Genomic DNA, 19,819 nt, shown 5'->3' with positions numbered 1-19,819 from the left:
GTTAGCTGCCGGAAGGCTGATTTTTGTGCATACGTAATTAGATTTGAGCTGCAGAGAACAACTCTCAACAGCTCAGGTAAATACCTGACAGACATTCAACTGCTTTATAACAGACTTATGTAAGACTATCCTCAGACATCTGAAAGACCACTAACAGACCTGACAGACTAACAACAGCCTTCTGACAGCATTGTGACAGACTGCTGAAAGACTATAAGCAGACTTCTGACAGGTGTCATTGGCACACTGCAAAAGGGGAATTCCTTACCAAAAATCCACTAGTTTAAAAAGTGTTCTATACTAGTTCAAAACAAGTCTGATCAGTTTTGAGTGTTTCATTCGTGTTTTAAACATGTCAGAAGTCCTTAGTCAACTCATTTGAAACTACTTTTAAACATGTTTTAAACCATATTAATTTTGACACTTAAAACATGCTTATACACGTTGGGGAAATATATTTGATATACAAATGTATATCAGGACTGACCATATTTGATTTGAATGCTTGTTCCCACTGAAACATATTTCAAAAATGTCAGTTTCACAAACTCACAAAGTTTGTTCACTTACATGTTTTAGGGGATACACATATATGTATGTATGTACATACTACACACACAGGCACATACTTTTGCAACCAGTAAATCATGCAGAAGAAGAATTAAATGAAAACAAGAAGCAACTTTATTGCTTTTTTTCAAAATAACTAAAAGGCTTGAGACATGTCTGTAGTGAAATGACAGTACCAACATACCTGAGTTTAACAATAGTACCTGTATTCATCCCGTGATTAGAAGACAAAAAATATATGTCCCTTAATGATGGGGTTCTTCAAATCAAATCTAAAGAATTACCTACATCATACATGTGAAAGAGCTCTGGCAATTTGAGTTTGGCTTTCAACAGTTGCTGGAGTTTCAGAGTCTGACATTATTTCACTTTCAGTCATTATATAAGCTAAAGCCATTGTGTTCATCATTGGCATCATCACTTCGGCAGTTTACATCATCACATTGGCAGTTTACATCATCACTTCGGTAGTTTACATCATCAGTTTGGCAGAATCAGGATCAGAATCAGATCAATCAATATCCATTGGTTCCTGAAAGTCACTGCAAAGAAAGAAACAAGAGCAATCAATTAACAAAAGAAATATTTGTTATGAATGTGAAGGGAGAGGTACACAGTTCATTTTATCTTTTGTTTCTAATAAACAGTTACATGCTACAAACAAAGAATCTATAGAAATGCCAACTGTCCTGTGTCTTTTTACTATTTGCTCCTCTCGGGGAATTATATTGCTCTGTTTTGTTTTTATACACTAACAGATTAAAAAAGTTACTAGTACCTTTGAAAGTAGGCCTGTTCCTTCATCCTTTTTAAAGTTGCCATACAACTTTGCTAGGCGTTTGGCTTGCTTCTCTTCAGCAATTTCTCTATTTTTGTCAGTCTTTGCTTTATTGCTTTGCTGTGCTGCATGTGTTCCATTTTTTGTCCTGCTGGAGTTTGCTTTCTTTGTCCACTTTCTGTTTTTTGTACTTTTATGTTGACACTGCTTTTTCTAAAGTCATCTTGAGTTTCTACTCTAAGATGCAACAAATAAAAACATGCATGTAAGTAACACTAATTTTGGCAAAACAAAAATTATCAACTGGTAAATAGAATCTACAAAATGTATATTCTTGTAGTGTGTTAACAGTGGTACACCCTAGGTAATACAAAAGTACATCAGAGCAGCCATAATTAAGGAACAACATTTTTATAACTCGCAGTCTTCCCACATTGTCACACTTAACATTTCTACTTAGAATAAGACAAGGATAATTAATATTGCTTGTCTGATGGCCACAATGCCTTAACAAGAGTTCCATATTCTTACTCTCTCCTTACAACTAAATATGTGTTGTGTTCTATAATTTGCACTATAACGTAATGAATACACAAATACATCAATATGAAGCATTTTAAACATGACAATCTTTGATTAAAATGAAAGTTCATACCCTTATTAAATAAATACATACGTATGTATACACATACACACATACGGACAGACCTCAATGACATACATCAAGTTGGTGAAAAGTGTTCTGCATGTACAATGTATGACAGAGCACTGTGTAAATGTGGCTGTGATCATAGGGTTAGTACTACTACTAAATGATTTGTGACACACTGGTTTCTACAAAACACTCCAACATTGTTCCATTCCATATCTTAATTGAATAAATTAATTTGTCACTTTTTCTAACAAGACTCAGTGCGGTACATAGGAACTCTTTCGACGAGAAACTAATAATTGTTACACGATAAATCGTGGGGGGGGGGGGGTGTAATCCAGTTTACACACGGCACCAGGCAAGCAGTGCATTCTTTCCTACTTTCAATCGACAAAGTGGACACTCCAACTTGAATATTACATGTATATCAGATGTACTTTAAAAACAACTTTCGGAAGTTTCAAACAGTTGTAGAAGTCTATGTATGCAACCGAGGTCTAGGTCTATGTCTGAAAAGCCTCCGATCGTACGGCCACGAGTACTGTACTATTACTAAGTAAATAAGATATAACGTCTACACATAGACGACCAGGATTCTATCGTTTAAAAAAACACCAGAGCCTATAATATGCTATGAAAGCGTCAGTTAAATTAACATACCTTCATCACCAAAATGAGTAGGTCTTGATGTATACCTCTTCTCATGATCAGTTGTCGAAGACGATTTTCTTTGCCTTTGTGAATCACGGCCGCCATCTTCCGTTTCATTCCAACATTTTCTGATTTGAAGTGCTGGTGAGATTGCGCCCGTTGATTTGATTGGCTGATACGTCATAGCCTCGTTCACAATAATTTCAAAACTGCAATGCGTTGTAAACTTTACAACAGTCGTTGATTCAATTTTGAAAAAATATATTTTTGTTTATTATTTTGTTTCTTTCATATTATCCATGTTTGCGCTGTTATTAGCCATAAACAAAATGTTTGTTCCTCGCAGTTTTTCCACAAGCTTTGAAAGAGCCTGTGACGCTATATTGTGGATGTAACCTAAGCCAGCGATCTCAGGGCTAGGGGTTTGTTTACACCGTACGTTCACGTTACGTATCGACTCAAAACAGAGCAGTATACTTGTAATCTCCAAAAGTTGAAGCAAAATGGCAATCTATGAGAGATGGAAGCGAAAAGTGGCCATTCCAGTTCTGAGGACAACTTTGCGATCATTGGCCTACACACGATGAACTCCCATCACTTCCGGGTGATGTCCCTCGACATCAACAACACACGAACACGTACACAGACAATACCGATACCGTTTCAAGCGAGTTTGGTAGACTAATGAGATGATCGACAGGAAGGAGATGGCGAGCGTCATATTTATTTATTCATGTTATAACATAACGGAGGAAAATGAAGACAACTGTGAGTTATTTGACAATGAAGAGGGTATGACAACCCTGAATATGACCGACTATAGTGAAAATGAAAACTCAGATATTGGCGAGGCCGATCATATGCGGCCCAAAATGAACCACTCTTTTCAATGCCTATACGCTACACGACCGGCCCAAGTCAAGAAATGCAGGGGACATTTCCTGTAGTAGCCTTGAAAATGGGCCGTGTTTCTGCATATGTAACCACTAATTGCTAGTCCCAAGTTGAAGTATAGTAAACAAATTTCACACTAATATACGTGCATGGCTATCACAAACCCAGAATACTAAATCTGGCAAATGATTTTAAAATGGATGTTTGTTATGTAGGTGACATATTACAAATAATTTGAGAAAACAGTTACATTAAATCTCGGTAAGTTGTGAGTGTGAACGATGCAAATAATAAATGTATACATGTACATTTTATATTAGAGGTATTCTGTAAGGATTGATTTTGTTGTTCATGCAGCTGGTTTACATTTTAACAAGAACAGATTCCAGTGTTTATACTTAACAATGAAACTTAATAAATATATTTTAACATGTAAATGTACTGTAGTTATTGGACATTTGATGGTGTTGCAGGCATTCTTATAAATATTACCTACATTCACCTGCATACGTTTGATGTATGTTTTAGTGAATAAGTATTTAGGCAAGTATAATTCCAAGCAATATTTATTATGACACAGAAGCATATTAACAGAAAACCCTTGGATTGGTATGTCCTTCCACATTGCCACTGTCCAGGTAACTTTAAAATATTCTGGAAACTACAACAAGAGCTGCTAAAAGTCTGCTGCTTGTCGTTTTGCCCATGACAGAGCAAAGTGTAAACACTCCTGACAGACATTATTTAGAAATTAACTCCTGTGGCTGAAGACAGCTGCCAGTAAACTGCAAGTAGCTGTTGGTGAGCTGAAGACAGCTGTCAGTGAGATGCAGACAGCTGTCAGTAAGCTTAAGAATTTTTTTCCTAACAGACATAAACCCTAGAAGTCTGTTGCAGACATTCAGCAGCTCAACACATTTTTGAATGTCTGCAATAGAACTGTTGGTAGTGTGCCACAGAGCTGAAAAGCCCTGAAAAAGCTCTTTGACAGCTTGGTACTGAGCTTTCAGTTTGGTAAGGGACACTATCAACTACCTCTCAAGTCTGTACTACTAGTCTGTAAGATACAACATCTGTACCACACTATCAACTACCTCTCAAGTCTGTACTACTAGTCTGTAAGATACAACATCTGTGTCACACTATTAACTACCTCTCAAGTCTGTACTACTAGTCTGTGAGATACAACATCTGTGTCACAATATCAACTACCTCTCAAGTCTGTACTAGCTACTAGTCTGTGAGATACAACATCTGTGTCACACTATCAACTACCTCTCAAGTCTGTACTACTAGTCTGTGAGATACAACATCTGTACACTATCAACTACCTCTCAAGTCTGTACTACTAGTCTGTAAGATACAACATCTGTACCACACTATCAACTACCTCTCAAGTCTGTACTACTAGTCTGTGAGATCTGTGTCACACTATCAACTACCTCTCAAGTCTGTACTACTATGTGTGTCTACCGGTGTGCCTGCAAGATCAAAAGGCCTTGCTTTGAAGTTGATTACAAGTTCAATCAAAGGCTATTTTTGTAGATTGAAATACTACAGGCTGAATAGTTTCTACTTCTGATGATAAGAACGGTTGTTGTTTTGGTGATACTTGTCAATAGTTTGTCCTTAATAAATTATCACAGACTTTGGCTGGAAACTTATGTTTACTATAGAAAATATTAAATGGTTGGTCTCCGAAATGGCATCATCGTTATTTAGACATCATAGCTATATTCAATTGTTTGCAATCAAATCTGTTTGCACTATGAAGGATATTGGGCAGTTTAGTACAGACGTGGTTTAGAAGCGGGATAGGGTTGTCTGCAACACAATGTACCTTACAGTCTAGAATGGTACCAGACATGCCCATTTTTTGCACGTTTGTTCTGTAGATAGGTAGTGATTTGTGTACAGAAAACAGAAAGTAAATAACAAACAGTGAACACTAACTATACCTCTAATATCTTGTCCTATAGTTTTAGTACTAGTTGTAGACTGTTCTTGTTCATTAATTGTTACTCTATTGATTTGTGTACAAAAAAACAGAGTTAATAAATAACAAACACTAACTACCTCCAATATCTTGTCCTACTGTTTTAGTACTAATTGTAGACTGTTCTTGTTCGTTAATTGTTACTCTACATCTATCATAGTCAATACTACTCATCATGACATCCATGTAACACTTTCAATTTAACCACTCATTCTGAAACAGAAAAACAAATAAAAAAGTTTAATAATAACTTGTGAAGCATGAAAACCTCAGATTGTGGAAGAAATGCTGGAAAACATACAACAGACTATAACAAATTTGTCCAAGTAAATGATAATGCAACAAAAACAAAGCTAAACGTATCTAACTTTATAGCTGAGTCTGTAAGGTGATCACGGTGAAAGTGAAATGACCACTTAGGTTGCATCTAGCTGGTCAGTTGTCAGTAAATACTAAAATAAAGTGAAATGACTGCTTAGGTTGCATCTAGCTGATTAGTTGTCAATAAATACTAAAATAAAGTGAAATGACCACTTAGGTTGCATCTAGCTGATTAGTTGTCAATAAATACTAAAATAAAGTGAAATGACTGCTTAGGTTGCATCTAGCTGGTCAGTTGTCAATAAATACTAAAATAAAGTGAAATGACCACTTAGGTTGCATCTAGCTGATTAGTTGTTAATAAATACTAAAATAAAGTGAAATGACCACTTAGGTTGCATCTAGCTGATTAGTTGTTAATAAATACTAAAATAAAGTGAAATGACCACTTAGGTTGCATCTAGCTGATTAGTTGTCAATAAATACTAAAATAAAGTGAAATGACTACTTAGGTTGCATCTAGCTGATTAGTTGTTAATAAATACTAAAATAAAGTGAAATGACCACTTAGGTTGCATCTAGCTGATTAGTTGTCAATAAATACTAAAATAAAGTGAAATGACCACTTAGGTTGCATCTAGCTGATTAGTTGTCAATAAATACTAAAATAAAGTGAAATGACTACTTAGGTTGCATCTAGCTGATTAGTTGTTAATAAATACTAAAATAAAGTGAAATGACCACTTAGGTTGCATCTAGCTGATTAGTTGTCAATAAATACTAAAATAAAGTGAAATGACTACTTAGGTTGCATCTAGCTGGTCAGTTGTCAATAAATACTAAAATAAAGTGAAATGACCACTTAGGTTGCATCTAGGTGATTAGTTGTCAATAAATACTAAAATAAAGTGAAATGACCACTTAGGTTGCATCTAGCTGGTCAGTTGTCAATAAATACTAAAATAAAGTGAAATGACTACTTAGGTTGCATCTAGCTGATTAGTTGTCAATAAATACTAAAATAAAGTGAAATGACCACTTAGGTTGCATCTAGCTGATTAGTTGTTAATAAATACTAAAATAAAGTGAAATGACCACTTAGGTTGCATCTAGCTGATTAGTTGTCAATAAATACTAAAATAAAGTGAAATGACCACTTAGGTTGCATCTAGCTGATTAGTTGTCAATAAATACTAAAATAAAGTGAAATGACCACTTAGGTGGCATCTACTAGTAGCTGGTCAGTTGTCAATAAATACTAAAATAAAGTGAAATGACTACTTAGGTTGCATCTAGCTGATTAGTTGTCAATAAATACTAAAATAAAGTGAAATGACCACTTAGGTTGCATCTAGGTGATTAGTTGTCAATAAATACTAAAATAAAGTGAAATGACTACTTAGGTGGCATCTAGCTGATTAGTTGTCAATAAATACTAAAATAAAGTGAAATGACCACTTAGGTTGCATCTAGCTGATTAGTTGTCAATAAATACTAAAATAAAGTGAAATGACCACTTAGGTTGCATCTAGCTGGTCAGTTGTCAATAAATACTAAAATGGTACGATGAATTTTGTACAAATTCTAGCAAATTAGTTTTTATATAAAGAATATAATTTTCATGTAGTTTTATCAAAATCATAAATGTTAATCAAGGATAGAAATTAAAAATACCGCCAATGGCGTTGTAGCACAACTGTACAGTTTTAAATGTTTATCCATATGCTAGTCCATGCTAACAATAGGTGTTCATTTGCTGAATAACTATCCAGTTGCCTATCCAACCATGTTGCTATCTTTACGATAAATGCTATCATTTGGCTGTTGCTATGGGCGTGGTCATGTTGTTAGATATATTTGCATACATTTATGTATGTTTTTGTTCACTTGTGTATGAATTCCTGATATTGTCTTTGCAATACACGTGATCATTTGGCTGTTGCTATGGGAATGGTCTTGTTGCTAGGCAAATTTAAATACATTTGTTGAATGTTTATTCAATTGTCTATTAAACCCCATTGTTACCTTTGTGAAATACACCACCGTTTGGCTGTTGCTATGGGCGTGGTCATGGTTACTAGGGTATTTGCATACATTTTTTGAATGTTTATTCATTTGTCTATTAAACCCCATTGTTATCTTTGTGAAATACACCACCGTTTGGCTGTTGACATGGGCGTGGTCATGGTTACTAGGGTATTTGCACACATTTTTTGAATGTTTACTCACTTGCCTATCAGATGATGTTGTTATTTGACCAAAATATACTGCCATTTGGTTGTTGCTAAAGGGCGTGGTCATGGTCGCTAGGGCCAATTTTGTCAAAATATTTTGAAGAAAATCTGCAGAATAACAGTTTCAGAAACATCTCGCCAAGTTTCAGACTCATTGACCAAGTACTTTTTGAGATATAAGTTTTTGACCAAAAATGAAAATTCTTACACCTAATTTGCATATCACTCATGGAATCATTGTATGCTTAATATATCTTCGTCCATACATCCCTAGATGCATCCCCATCAAATTTCAGCCCAATCTGCTCAGTAGTTTTGGAATTATAGATTTTTAACCAAAAAGACACATTTTTAGCCCTAATTTGCATATCACTGATGGAATCATCATGTCATGAACAAATCTTACTTTACACCCCCTAAAGAATCTTCCCACCAAATTTTGCACCAATCTGCCCAGTAGTTTCTGAGTTTAAGTTTTTTGACCAAAAATCACATTTTTTGACCCAAATCACACACCTGTGATGCGATCATTTTGATTTGAACAATTTCCCAACTAGACACCCAAGGTAATGGACCCACCAAATATCATGGCAATCGGTTCAGCAGTTTTTGACTTTAAGTTGTTTACACACATACACACACACACACACACACACACACACACACACACACACACACACACACAGACAGACAGTTCAGTTGTGCTAAAAATCATGTTTTTTACCCAAATCAATGATCACCCTCATGCTGCAATCATTTTCATTTCAAACTTAGTAAAATTTCCACCAAGAAAGAAAGGGCATATTTACCAGTCTTATTTACATAACCTATTGTAATAACTGGATTTAGAATGTGCATATGAACTTTGCCCAGTGATTGTATAACGTTACCTAACACATCCCCTCATGGTGTTCACTGAGAACAAAGAAGATTTTGAAGGAAAATCACATTTTTTGACCCAAATCACACACCTGTGATGCGATCATTTTGATTTGAACAATTTCCCAACTAGACACCCAAGGTAATGGACCTACCAAATATCATGGCAATCGGTTCAGCAGTTTTTGACTTTAAGTTGTTTACACACATACACACACACACACACACACACAGACAGACAGACAGACAGACAGACAGACAGACGCCGGGCGATCCCTATAGCACTACTGAACCTCAGTTCAGTTGTGCTAAAAACTACCTTCAAATTATTGGAGCAATATTATCACTTTTTAGATGTTTGACAGACATTTGTAACCATAGCAACAAGTAATGCTGATTACATTGTGATTATGAATATATTGTTATGTTAGCTTTAAATTGCAATACCTCAGTAGTATTCTGATTATCATGGTGACAAGATCAACAACCAATGAGTAATTTTATCCTTAAAACTAATCTAAGAGGAATGTCACAAACTAAAATATCAACTAAATATGTAAATTTTTAAGTTATCAACTTATATGTTTCCATGGAAATAATATCATACTAGAGATGTTTTCTGTTTAAAAAGAAAAAATAACATATATCCAATATCTTGTGACAAATGAAAGAAACTGTGATAAATTGTAGGAATGTTACCACGGTTACAAATTTATGTATTTCAATACATAAAATCAAAGTTTGTATTCTGAGGTTACCCAAACAGACTTATTGACCAGTGAAAACTGTGGTTTCTGGTTGACTACCTTACCAGGTATGAATAAAACAAAACCTGAATGCCTCCCGTAAGGGAATCACTACAGTGAAAACTGTGGTTTCTGGTTGACTACCTTACCAGGTATGAATAAAACAAAACCTGAATGCCTCCCGTAAGGGAATCACTATAGTGAAAACTGTGGTTTCTGGTTGACTACCTTACCAGGCATGAATAAAACAAAACCTGAATGCCTCTCGTAAGGGAATCACTATAGTGAAAACTGTGGTTTCTGGTTGGCTACCTTACCAGGTATGAATAAAACAAAACCTGAATGCCTCCCGTAAGGGAATCACTACAGTGAAAACTGTGGTTTCTGGTTGACTACCTTACCAGGTATGAATAAAACAAAACCTGAATGCCTCCCGTAAGGGAATCACTACAGTGAAAACTGTGGTTTCTGGTTGACTACCTTACCAGGTATGAATAAAACAAAACCTGAATGCCTCCCGTAAGGGAATCACTACAGTGAAAACTGTGGTTTCTGGTTGACTACCTAACCAGGTATGAATAAAACAAAACCTGAATGCCTCTCGTAAGGGAATCACTACAGTGAAAACTGTGGTTTCTGGTTGACTACCTTACCAGGTATGAATAAAACAAAACCTGAATGCCTCTCGTAAGGGAATCACTACAGTGAAAACTGTGGTTTCTGGTTGACTACCTTACCGATTTACCAGGTATGAATAAAACAAAATAACTGACTGAAGAATTACACCAAGTATCATAAAAATATTATTATGGTCACAAATTTTGCAAAGAGAAATTATTTGGCATTTGTCACTTTTAAAATATGCAGTCATTTCTATTTTCATCTCAATTCTATTTTCTTCACAGTTTTTGTTTTACAAATTTACAACAACAAAACCCTGGTACAATCCTTGCAGGAATTGTCTACAGATGCTTCAGATTATTTTACAATTGTGTGGTTTTGATTACGTTTAATTTTAGAATAGGTGAGATCAGTAAATTGTTATTTTTATTTATTTTTATTTTATTTTAATGTGTAAGTGTCAAGTTCAGATAGTTACTGTTGTTTTCCATATGGTCTCTGTGTTATTAATCTGATCTACAGCCATTACAGAACTCAGGGCTTGCATTAACTTTTTTAGTTGGTAGTCACTTTGACTACCACTTTTTAAAACTGGTAGTCAACAAAACATTAAGTAATAAACGTTCTGATAACACTTGAGTTTTTTTTAAATTAGTGACATTCATATTATGCAAACATTTGACCTGTCCTAAAATACTACATGTAATATCATACTAGTATCATAGTAAGTAAATATCATATAAATGATTATTGTGTGTACCAAGCTCTTATTTTGCAATGTCCACTTGGAAACCTCAAACTGACACAAATTTTGGCACAACACGTACACAATAAATATACACATATTTTACATTCATTCATTCATTCAGACACACATGTATACATGTACAACCCCTCCCCCCCCCCAACACACACACACACACACACACACACACAAACACACACACCAAACAGTTACTGGCTTCATACATATACATGTATATACAGGACGTGACTGAGAGATTGACAGAAATAAACTTCAAAACACTTAAACTAAATCACTAGTCACACAGCAAAATTACGTCATTACCATGTTGTAGTTTATTTCACTGAATCAATAACGGTGTGAAGTGTAGAGTTACACGTTATGATTAGTGGCTCACACCATTTCGGGTGTGTGGGTTGCTTGTCAAACTTATAACACAAATGCTGTCAAATCTAAGCATTTATGCTATTTATTATTAATTAAATTTATTATTATATAAAACGTCATATGATAAAAAATACACACGGTCACCATCCATTTCATTTTCGCTTAAAATTAAAAAATAACATGCTATGACCCAACCCTAGAGAGAAATAGTAAGCGCCAAGGCATGTCCCCATCAAATCTTATCTGTTACTATCTATAAACATAGAAAGTCATTCTGATTATGTCTAGGATTTGTCTCCTTGGCTAGGGGCTTCGATTTTTCATCCTTCCACTAAATTGAGGTATCATATATAGTATTGAATGACTAGTTGTAAAATACTATTACATTCACGATTAGTGGTGGGAGAATGATATTATTCCATATCCCAAGTTTTGTATCATTTTGATCGCAACTGTGTGACATGGAAAAGACAATGAAACAGTCATGAAATCAATAGAGTGTTGCGTTTGAGTAGACGTTATGGTGTTTGTAACATCACATATAAGCTACATGTATTTTGTTTATTTTACCAAGCCACTGTTATTGACTACAAAGTAAGCAATACCAAACATGCCAGCCGCATCTAATCACATGTAGCTTTAGAGTCCAGCGCTCACGCTTCATCACCAACTAGTCAGCAGGCCTTCCATGCATACGGTGGGTTTGTGTCCCCAGGATTTTTGTGGGAGTCAAGGATGACTACCAGTTTTCGAACTTGGTAGTCATTTTTGAAAAACTGGTAGTCAATTGACTATCGCTAATTTCAAGCCCTGCAGATTAGAAGAACAGTTGTATATATTGTCTTTTTTAAGGCTGCTTTCACAAAAACTTGTTGGGGGGGGGGGGGGGGGGGTCGGGAGATTTTTTGTAAAACCCTAATTTTTTTTTCAAGTTCCCCCCTGCCATATTCCAAAATTTTTCAAGTACCCCCCCCCTCCCTGCCAAAGCCCCAAATATTTCAAGTACCCCCCCCCCCCCCCCCCACCTGAATAAATTTTCAAGTACCCCCCACCTGAATAAATTTTTTTTGGAATACTCTTCCTGTGCTGTAACATTCCATACCAAGTACAAAACTGTACATACCAACTTTGTCCATTATATATATAATCAATTTGTATATTGTGTGTATATATATACACAAACACCAGTTAAAACAAAATGTTATGTTAACCAGTGCATTGCCTTTCCAAAAAAACAACATATACTTGCAAATGAATTACAATTTGAATAACTATTGTAAAATGATCAGCAGACCAACTGAGTCTTTGTTTTCTGTTCAATATTGTATTAGTACATTATACTAGTAGTGTTACAGTTGAATGTCATTTTAGTTGTATTTGCAAATATTGTGATGCATGAAAGAGAGTTTTATACTGTATTGTTCCAGTTCAGTTTCCTAAATGTGTGCTAAAAGAAATCAAATTGGTCTAAATATTAAACACTGAAAACACTCTTAATAAAATGCATTGCCATGTATCCTGTTCTTGTTTGATGTAAATTAGTTCAATAAAATGTCAAAAGAAAATAAATGTCTGACTCAAAAATGCCAGCCACATTTCATCTAACAGAATAGGAATCAAGTGATATATATTAGTGGTAATGATAATTAAGATGGCCCTGTTATCATAGTAATTGTATATCTTAATGAACCTGGTAATACATTTACCTTGTAAGAGCCTGATTATTGGACTGGTTTTGACGTTAGATTACAAAGGTGAATGCAGGATTTTAAACAAAGTCTCAGAATGTGTTTATTTAAATTTTTGATTTCCAAGTGGTAGCTCTCCATCCAGATCTTGTGTATATAAACATGGCATTGTCATCATCATCATCAAACCCAATTTCTCCTTCAACTTCATCAGAGTTGGAACTAGCTGTATCATCATTCTCACTGTCACTGTCATCAGATGACAAATCACTCTCACTTTCTTTAGATTGATAATAGTGGCATCTTACAGCCTCAACTTTGTCTATTTTGTGCATTCCTGCCACAGCTGGAATTTCATAGTTGGTAAGGTACTTATCAAGGTCTTTAACTTTCAATCTGGAAATGTCACTGTTTTTGACAAGCGCATCCCAGTCATATTCATCAATTTTTTTTCAGCACGTTGCTCCCTTTCTTTCATTCTTTTTCTTTCCCTCATAGAGGCAAGTGTTCTCTGTTGTTCTAAATGAAGGATTGCTCCCTTTAATATCTCTTTCTTGACACACAGTTTCTTGCTCAATTCGTCAAGTTTCTCAACATTTTTACTTGACACTAACCCTTTACTATACAGGTGTTTTAGTTGTGCACGGGGTTGGAAGTCATCTGGTGGTCTTTCACTACCATCATCTCTTGTTAATGGTGTTGAGAATACATCCATATAGTGTCAAAGTTTATTTATTTATCTTTATATTTACAAGTAATAGTATATTCATGCAAAGTTGAAAAGTATGTGCAAAAAAGTTATTTTACTTTTTATCTGTTAACTCAGCTTGTGAGATATTGTCTTCTGTTTCACATGTAGCAGACGTTGCCAATATGCTAATTTTAGGAAATATTTAGAATGTGTTATTAAAAGTTTGTGTTGAAAATTATAGTCATATCTATAGGATGAAAAAATACCTTTCACAGAAGTTTTTGATACTTGTCAAGTATGTTTTAGTGCAGGTGCATCTTTTACATTTTGATGGCAGATGAACCTTTTCCAACTCTTTTTTTTTTAACTTCCAAGAGCTACAAATGTAAAATGTTGTCTGTCATTTAATACTAGTAAGAATTTACATGAAAAAGTTACATATCATTGTGAAAACCACAAACCAAAACACAGTTATGTCACAAAGAATATTTTCAGTACAGTGTAAAGGTAATTTCACACATTAAATGAACCAAATTTCAGTAGATAGTAGTGTACATGAATGACACTGGTATTTTCAGACAAAAAACAATCTGTACCACTCAATTCGCCCATTTCAATTTATCATTACATTAACTAACAGTTTATTAAAAGAAAATCAAAATTTGGCTGTTTTTGTTTTTCATTTTACTAACTTGTGAGCAACTGTTGTTTGTAGCTGTTGTTGTTGTTGTTGTTGTTGTTGTTGTTGTTGTTGTTGTTGAAAAAGGAAGACCAACATTTTAAAAGCTTATTTTCCCATGTTTGAAAAGTCATGATGTCAATTTATTTACAGGTACCCCCCTACAACCCATAACATTTTTTCAGGTACCCCCCCCTCCCCACACACACTATCCATATATTTTCAAGCCCCCCCCCCCCCTAAAATCTCCCGACCCCCCCTAACAAGTTTTTGTGAAAGCAGCCTAAGTTGATGTTAGTTTCTGATCTACAGCCATTACAGATTAGAAGAACAGTTGTATATATTGTCTTTTTTAAGTTGATATCAGTTTCTGATCTACTGCCATTACAGATTAGAAGAATAGTTGTATATATATTGTCTTTTTTAAGTTGATGTCAGTTTCTGATCTACAGCCATTACAGATTAGAAGAATAGTTGTATATATTGTCTTTTTTACGTTGATATCAGTTTCTGATCTACAGCCATTACAGATTAGAAGAATAGTTGTATATATTGTCTTTTTTAAGTTGATATCTGTTTCTGATCTACAGCCATTACAGATTAGAAGAATAGTTGTATATATTGTCTTTTTTAAGTTGATATCAGTTTCTGATCTACAGCCATTACAGATTAGAAGAACAGTTGTATATATTGCCTTTTTAAAGTTGATGTCAGTTTCTGATCTACAGCCATTACAGATTAGAAGAACAGTTGTATATATTGTCTTTTTAGCTCCGCTGTCAGCGAAAGCTGAAAGCGTAGCTTTAGGTATAGGTGGGTATTGAGGTATAGAGAGTAGAGTGAATCATAGGTGTCCGTCAAACTTTTATATTTTCACTATTTTCTCTGAAAGTAACAGCCAGAATACTTCGATATTTGGTGTGCATGTTCCCTGGGGGGGGGGAGGCTATTCAGATTTGTTCATGCCAAGTTGATCTGTGCCATTTTCAATTTTTTATGATTTTTTTTCCAAAAATGACATTTTCATCAACTCCTCATAAACTTTAAGTCAGATTGCTTTGATATCTGGTGTGTTGATGCACAGGGGGTAGCTTACTTAGATTTGTTAATTTCAAGTCAGCACGTCTTCTCTTCTATTTTTTATGATTTTTTTTTTTGAAATTTGAAAAAAAAATGAATATGTTAATGAGCATAATGACCGACGCCATATTGGAAATCAGTCCGCGAGACTTTAGGTAAAGTGCAACTTTTCAAAAGACACTATTGACGTCAAACAAGCAATGTAATATGTGCTATAGTCTTAATTCTATGCATTGTGCGCCCAAATGACAAATATTTGTTCGAAAAAGGTTTGTAAACTTCAAATCCAATTCACACACCACCCCTCCTACAGAATGGTTCATTCTAGTATATGATCATTGTGAGAAGTCTTCCATGCCTGAACTGAAGTGTTTTTGACAGAGTCAGTCGTCAATAAAAACGATAATACTCTTTCTAAAATTACCACATTTTGAAAGGGAAAGTACTTTGTAGTTCATTTATGGAGTTTTGTTTTTGTACGATCAATATTGGTGGCAAAATTACAGCGTCAAACTTGCCGATGTGGTAATAATGCACGACAATCCCAAGTACCCGGATGCACGAGGGACTAACCCAGAAGCAAGTCGTTGTCAGCCATATGTTACAGTGCAGTGGTAACATCGTCCGAGAAATCGCTGCGTTCAGTGTCATTATTCACAGAATTGTTGTTTTCGAGTGAAACCCCGTCTTGAATTGTATAACTCTAACAAATGAAGACATGTCAAGTTATATTTTGAAAGTTGTATCGCTAGTTTGAGACGATTTTCTCACGTACTATCGGGGCTTACTTGGACTTGGACCTTACTCCAGTTCATCGGGAAGTTTAGCCAGCCCGATAATTCTTTCTGGTTTAGTTTACAACACTTTTGATCGCGCAGATTTTGTTGTTGTGATGAAAAGAAATTAAAAAAAAGATCACTTCAACCATTTCGTTGTGTTTTCTTTATGAAAGGTAATCGAACATGAATGAGTGTTACCACTGTAACCAGGAGGGTCTATGCTGTAACGTATGGCAAGGGTTCGACATACACGCTGGTCCGCTATCCCGCGAGTCTAGTAACTTTCTGTAAGGACCATGTACCAGTAAAGGTTACTAAATAAAATGCCCATTGTAGGTAGTCCGACCGGATAGTGACTTTTCGATAGGTATATCAGGGAGCTCAGAATTCAAACCACCGGCTATATGATGAATTCACGGTCATAGTAAAATTCATTTGATTTTTAATTTGCTATTTTGACCAACTCCGGTTGTCTATTCGCGATAAAATTACGATTAGTTTGGAAACGGGGTAGATTTTCTATGATTCCGTGTCATAAAAGCATGTGTTGTGTAGTTTTCGAAAAGCACACCCGGTGGGAAAGTCGCCCAACAGACGATCTCGCGCCATTGCTGTACTACGTGGCACTTTATTCTGGCGGAATGTCCCTTGAAAACGGGAATAGCGAACGATGAGCCAATCAAGTGAGACATTTCAAATGTAGCTAATATTATAGCCAATAAAATTAGTTGTACGATGATATGTGTATAATAAGTCCTCTACACTGTAACAAGTAAATAGTAAAGTTGAAATCTTTGTTGCATGAATTCGTATTTATGTACGGATGCGTAGTCTTTCTGAACAGTAATTCTTAGATCAGTTAGTATTTAAACTACGTTTCTGAGTTAATTATTCGGTAGGTTATTGACGAGCTCCCTTTGTAAAAACGCTGTACAAATTGGATGTCGGCGTTCGCCCGGCCACGTTCAACGGAACTAGTGAAGCTCAATCATAACAATGGTGGCTGTCAAAATCGAAGACGCAATTTGACCGTGTTGTTATTTCAGTGAGTTTATTCAGCAAGAAAACAACGTGTTCTATGTTTTTGTACTTCCTACATGTGATGATCGTTTTTTTTTTACCGGTACAACTTACAGCCTACAATGAAACTGCTAACTTACTTAGTAACACGATTCCGTGTTCCGTGTTCCGTGTTCATGTTTTGGTATTCAGTTTGAAAAATTAAAATCCTGAACTTTATTTTGCGAACGGTTTTGTCATTTCTTAGTAATTATAGGGCCGACTGTATCACGTTTAACGTTTATGTCAACCCGGAAGTACATAGACACGAAAATAGACGAAGTGACTTGTACATGTAATTAGTAACAAAATTTTGCTGTAACTGCTGGTAACCTTCAAATTTATTTATTTTTATGTTGTAAATACATTCTAATATGCACTAAGGACAACACTATAAAGACTTGCTCTATGGGAAGGTAATTTTTTGTCTTTTAAAAATGCAATAGTTAGATCAATGTGTACCAGAAATGTTATGTAGTATTTAAGCTAGAAATAAGACCACATAACATCTTATTACTCCCCCCCCCCCCATTTAAGACAAACTACTCACAGAAAGCAACAAAAAAAAGAGAAGAAGCTCCAAAACATAAAAAAGAGAATAAAATTACAGTAAGGAGTTGATGATGCACAAACAACTACAACAAAATAGACAGTTCAATTACAACAGTGTTTGAAATAAATATGGGGTTTGGAAAAGTGAATTAGAAGTAGAGCAAAAACGAAGAGAGATGAAGAGCCTAAGTGAACAAGCGAAAGCACTTAAAGATAGGACCACCAAATTTTTTGCAGGACTACTACGTTATCAATTTTACTAGTCCTGTGGGATAGTGACTTTTACTCCAGTGTCGAACCCTGTTGGCTGAGAATGACTCTCTTTCGGGTACTTGGGGATTGTCGCCGTACGGAAACTAAGATGGCGATTAATACATTTCTTCCCTATATATATATATCTACTACAACTAGTACAAGTTGAATGTTGTTGACTTGGTAAATTTGTTAGAAAATTGAAATTCAAATTGCCTCAAAATTATTTTAGATCCCTAGTTTATTTCATTCATCATTAAAATTTTCCAGGGTTAAAGCTGTAAGACACTGGAATTATTTATAGCCAACCTCCAAATCCTCTTTTTTTCTTTTTTTTCTTGTGTGCATTTCCCAGTCATTTTTTCCCTGAGATTTTGTGCAATTTTTCATAACAGTAGATTTTTGTTATAAAATGGTGACTATGGTATAAAAGTACAATACATTACCAACTTCTGTGTAAAATGTGTTTTATAGTGAGACATCATATGAAACCACTAACCACTTTATTGCATCGCTAAAACAAAACTGCATAGTAAAGAGCTGAAGAACTGAACCACTTCTACATGTCACCAAAATAAAAAATAAAATAAAAAAAACAGCGGAGCTACGGTATTCTGACCGATAGGTCGCTTGTTTAAGTTGATGTCAGTTTCTGATCTACAGCCATTACAGATTAGAAGAACAGTTGTATTTATTGTCTTTTTTAAGTTGATGTCAGTTTCTGATCTACAGCCATTACAGATTAGAAGAACAGTTGTATTTATTGTCTTTTTTAAGTTGATGTCAGTTTCTGATCTATAGCCATTACAGATTAGAAGAACAGTTGTATATATTGTCTTTTTAAAGTTGATGTCAGTTTCTGATCTACAGCCATTACAGATTAGAAGAATAGTTGTATATATTGTCTTTTTTAAGTTGATGTCAGTTTCTGATCTACAGCCATTACAGATTAGAAGAACAGTTGTATACATTTTGTATATTGTCGTTTTTAAGTTGATGTCAGTTTCTCTATCCACTACTTTTCATGAGACTTCACAATTCTTTTTATTTTTAACTAATAGTTTCCCTTACAAAACTTGCAGGCCTGCGCTTAACCTTCATATTAGCATGTAAAGGCTAAGATATTAACCTTCAAACTGTTATTTTTGCCCATAAGCAGTACATAGGGCCTTAGCAGTTCACTAGCAGTTCCTTAGCATGTGTATAGGCCGAAATATTTAAATGAGCTAAGCAGTTCAACTGCTAGCAAGGCCTGCTCCTTAACCTTCAAGATTAGCAGTTCAACTGCTAGTTAAGCCTTCACAGTTCACTAGCAGTTCCTTAGCATGCGTATAGGCCGAAATATTTAAATGAGCTTAGCAGTTCAACTGCTAGCAAGGCCTGCATGTAAAGGTTAAGATATTAGCCTGTATACAGTTTGTTATTCAGCAGTACACTTGAATTTGACAGCTTGCAAATGCACAAAATATATGCCAGTGAGTCCACTTCATGAATGTGATGTAGAAGTGCAATTGTTTTTTTTTTACCTCTTTGAATACATATTTAAAAGGATGTCCACTACTCAC

The 19,819-nt window shown here is 35.1% G+C and overlaps 1 long non-coding RNA gene across 1 annotated transcript; it reads right to left on the bottom strand.

Annotated features, from left to right (window-relative positions):
• Positions 1–720: 720 nt before the first annotated feature.
• On the bottom strand, positions 721–2,833 carry LOC144440487 (uncharacterized). Its single transcript, XR_013481202.1, has 3 exons — positions 2,661–2,833; positions 1,349–1,585; positions 721–1,112 (listed from the first exon to the last, which is right to left on the bottom strand). It is a non-coding gene; the product is annotated as an uncharacterized LOC144440487 (long non-coding RNA).
• Positions 2,834–19,819: the final 16,986 nt, after the last annotated feature.

This window comes from Glandiceps talaboti, chromosome 9 (genome assembly GCF_964340395.1).
Source record: "Glandiceps talaboti chromosome 9, keGlaTala1.1, whole genome shotgun sequence".
In the NCBI taxonomy this organism is placed as follows: Eukaryota; Metazoa; Hemichordata; class Enteropneusta; family Spengelidae; genus Glandiceps; species Glandiceps talaboti.
The sequence above is the reverse complement of the archived record's forward strand: the minus strand, read 5'-3'. Positions and strand labels throughout refer to the sequence as shown.